Source organism: Acinonyx jubatus, chromosome D3 (assembly GCF_027475565.1).
Source record: "Acinonyx jubatus isolate Ajub_Pintada_27869175 chromosome D3, VMU_Ajub_asm_v1.0, whole genome shotgun sequence".
In the NCBI taxonomy this organism is placed as follows: Eukaryota; Metazoa; Chordata; class Mammalia; order Carnivora; family Felidae; genus Acinonyx; species Acinonyx jubatus.
Window position 1 is genome coordinate 74,664,268 of NC_069392.1, and position 4,452 is coordinate 74,668,719.

General features: G+C 45.5%; 1 pseudogene; it reads left to right on the forward strand.

Annotated features, from left to right (window-relative positions):
* The first annotated feature begins 814 nt into the window (after window positions 1-814).
* On the forward strand, window positions 815-4,004 carry LOC106978890 (cell death activator CIDE-3-like; annotated as a pseudogene).
* Window positions 4,005-4,452: the final 448 nt, after the last annotated feature.

Consider the following 4,452-nt stretch of genomic DNA (forward strand, 5'->3'; position numbering starts at 1 on the left):
ATTTAGGACTCCTATTAATCCAATTAAAAATATGCTTTCTTCCTTTCTTAAAACAGAAACATGAGAAGTTACTTGCCTGAATAAATAGTCCATGAACATTATTATTCCAGCAATACTATTCTTGCTCACAGCACTGTTGAAACTCTCCTCTGGGTTTTTTTTGGGGGGAGGCGGGTGGGGACACTTTGCAGCATATTCTTTTGACTGCACTCAGTTGTGGAAAATTTTCACCTTCTAAAGTTTAGAACCTTATTTATCTACCTACCTACCTAGATCTCTCATCAAAAGGAATTCAGCACAAATTAAAACAAGGTCGTTATTTTTACTTGCCGGCTTATAGACATTCATCCCCAGCACCAGCAAGAATACTGAGGAACAGGAACCCTCTGCACTGCCAGGGACAGTATGACTCACTACAAACCTTTGGAAAGCAATTCGGCAATATATGTGTCCAAGCCATTTAGAAATGTTCAAACATTTTAAGGAGGCATTCCTTTCCTGGGCATGTATCCTGTAAGAAATAAGCCCACTGACCCAGTCAAAGGAAGGAAGCATGCGGAGCCACAGGGAAGCGAGGCTTGAATCAACGTTCTTGCAAGAGCAGGTGCCTGACAGGCAGTTGCAGCTGACAATTTATTTCCTAGCGTGCAAGCCCCTCCCCTGGTTCCCCATTGGCTGAGTGCCACCGAGGGTACAGCCTTACCAGACATCACTTGTGCCCACGTAAAGCATAAAGTAATCTGATTAAAACAAATGTACATTCCCTGAGGTGATGCAGAGACTTTCAGTCCCTCCTCCCTTTGTTCTTTGGCACATGCTCGTCGCAAAGCTGGTGAAAATAAGCCTGCAAGACAAAAGGGAAGAAGAACCAGGTAGTGAAGTGTCTTAAGGGTTTGTGACTCCATTGTTGGTGGGTGGGGGGAAGAGGGGGGGTCGTATATATTTCCGATAGGTTATAAACCTCTTGTTAACTAGAGACACTACAACTTTCATTCTGGTATTTCTGAAGATGAATCTTCTTCCTCACTTCTCGCAATCTTATATTTTAAAGTTTATTCAAAGTGAGGTCCGATGCCATAGATATCTAATGGAAACCTAGTCCATTGCCTATGAAATATATTCCACCCTCCAACTGACTATCAGGTGACTTCTGTTCTCACCTGGGGAGTTGTGGCAGAGCCATCCGAGGAAACCATTAAACCCTGCTGCAGATCGTGGGCTAGAGGAGGTTGGGAAACTGGCACCACAGCCACCCCACCGTGAAGGGCTAGGGTTCCAGTTAGTTTCATTTGCATCTCTAAGTACAAGGTGGGTTAGCCGACTTCTCCTTTGCATGTGTAAAGAGCCCAGCATGAGTACTGCAGTTAAGAGTTCCACAGTTCTGATTTCCACTGTGTTGATCGCAAACACACAGCTCCTAGGACTACTATTTTGAAGTAAGAACCATTTAAGTGTGCTCCTTTGCAAATCAGTATTATTCAAAGGCTTTTCCTCCAGGGTTAGCTTTTGCCCTTCCTTTTCAACTGTTTTTTGTTTTTGTTTTTTTTGCTAACGAATCCACTATTCTCTTCCACCCTGCCCCCAAATTTGGCCTTCTATTTCAAGGGCTTAAAAGTATTTATAAAGACTCTCAATACCAAGTGCAAATGAATCCTTGTACACACTTTAAAAGGATCCTGCAATACCTTTCAGCATCTATCATTCCCCCCCTACTGTTTATTGCCCCCCCCCCCCTCGCATGCAATGCCCATCCTTGTTCCTGTCTTATTTTGTTACATGTGTGAATGATTGCTCCCCACCCACAGTCCCTTCTTAGAAATGCTTCTGTTTCCACAGGCCAGACAAGCTACCCCTACCTGCCCATCACTGTGAACTGGACCCATGTGACCAGGGTCCAGTTCACGTTCCACTTGCTAAATTGGAAGACATTCCACTTGCTCCAAGAATTTGGAGTTGGGCAGGAAGCTTGTCTCTTCTGAATTTGGATATAGGGATTGAGAGAATGGTCTGCAAAGGACCAACTAGAATGCCAACAAATCGTGGGGTGAAATCACCACTTGGGGACAGTAGCAAAGATGAGAGGGGCCAGGGAGGTGGTGGTGACAAGGAGAGAGAGAGAGAGAGAGAGAGAGAGAGAGAGGGAGGGAGAGAAACTGCCTAGAGTTGGTATTCTCAATCTCGAAGCTCAGTTGGGTTCCTGGGGGTCCTGTTTCTATATAATAAATCTCCCTTTACGTGAACTAGCATAAATGGGTTTTAGTTAATGACACTAAATAATCCTTGAATCATATTCTCTGAGTGGGTCTTCAAAATAAAGATTATATAAACTAATGAATAAATATTAACCATATTAGGCACCAATCCCATTCTTTTTTTTCTTCTCTTTTCTGCTCCTTTAAAAAACTGTGAAATAGGCCATCTGTACAGAAGAGTGCAGACAATTTCTATACAAGGTTAAAACCACCTCTGGTTGAAACTATGCTCGTGTTTTATGAATTCCTCTGGGCCAGGTAGTAAATATTTTTCACTTTGCAGGGCATACAGTCTTTGCCAGAACTTCTCTGGTCTGTTTGCAGCACTGAAGCACATAATGAATGTGGTCGTGTTCCAGTAAATTTTATTATAAAAACAGGCAGCAGGCTGCATTTGGCCCGTAGGTCATCGTTGAAAGACTATGGCTTAAAGAAGACTTATTACCCCTGGTCCAAAGAATTTTAAAGCAAAGTTCTGTATAACCACCACCCAGGTCAATAATACAGCTAACACTGGAGAAGTTTCTGTCTGCCCATCCTGGATAATAATTCCTCACTTCCTTAAAGACACGACCACCGTTCTGACACTTGTGATGGACATCTTCTTGCTTCTCTTTACAGCTTTCCCAGCAATGTATGCATTACTGGGCAGGATAGCTTACTTTTGCCTGTTTTAAAAATGCTAATACATGGAACCCTACTTCATGTGTTCTTCTTTTTCTCCTTTTCCTCCTCCTCCGGGCTTACACAATCTCTTCCAGACTTTAATAAGAGGAAACACTTCCCAAAGGCATTATGGTGGGGAGGTGAAAAGGCTGTGGGGGGTGCCCAACCCAGTCTGGCTGATGAGGTTGGAATATGCCACGAAGTTCCTCAACTTTTTCTACTTCGAGTCCCTCAGCAGATGTGTGGCAGTGACACATGGGTGGTGACCCTGTAGCTGCTGCTGGAGCCCAGTCTGGGGCCCTGCAGAGTCGGCAGTGCCAACCAGAGCAGGCAGAAGGGCTTTGTGACACCTTGAAGATCTCCTTCCAGGTCAGGGACACCCTGATGCTGGCAGACAAACCCTCTTCTTGGTGCTGGAGGAAGACGGCAGAGTAAAGACAGAAGAGTATTTCCAAACCCTGACAGACAAGACAGCGTCCGTGGTCCTCCAGAAGGGTCAGAAGTAGCAGTCCTCATCAGAGCAGCTGAGGTCCCACGTGCAGGGGGGAGAACACTGAAAGCCTGGGAGAAACCCTTGAGAGGTGCCAACCCCATGCTTGTCTTGATGCAAGGGACTGGGTACTAATTTCCCCCTCCCATAAGACTGCCAAGAAGATCAAAGTGGCCTGCAAAACCTTTGACCGGTACAAAATTAACCCACAGGACTTCGTTGGTTGTTTGAGAGTGAAGGCAACTCATGATGGGACATACTCCATTTCCTATGATATGCACTTCTACGGGGTCAAGTGCATCATGAAGGAAGCTCTTTACTGGCCCCTCTGTGGCATGCAGGCCATAGGCCACATGCTGCTTGCACCTTCTGCTACATGCAGCAACTCTTGGACGCCGCAGAGGGAGGGCAGCCCCAGGGCAGGGCCACGTCTCTCTCGCCAACCAGTCTGAAGATACTACAATGAAGGTCCAAGTCCTTGGACGCCTTCCCAGCCAAAGACTAGACTGGGAGCCCAATGTTCAGTTGGTACCATCAGGCTGGCAGCTACAGAGCTTCTTGCCTCCTCATACCTCCCTCTCCCCAACAAGATCGTGAATGAGGAAGCATGAGGAAGGACAAGAAACCAGGTGTGGGCCGGCCAAAGGAGAACTAAGCGTTCTTGGCCTGGCCTAGTTTGTTCCTGCCCAACATAGCTTAGCTGACCAAGGCTATGGCATGATGTCTGCTCCTCAGCAACCCATATTTTCACACGCTATATTTTCAGTACACTCCTGGCCCCCCGCATGCAGAGTACTCCTGAGTGAACGCTCGAGTCCCCTAGTGCGACATTAGAATGTTCACAATAAACTATTTATGCTGGGGGAGAGGACACTCCCCACCTCATTTTATGAGCCTGGTATAAATTTGATATTAACATTGGACAAGACATTATGAGAAAGGATAATTCCAGGCTAATTTCACTCAGGAACATTAGATGTAAAAATCCTATACAAAATATTTACAGATTCCAGCAATACGCAAAAGGCCAACATACATAATGAT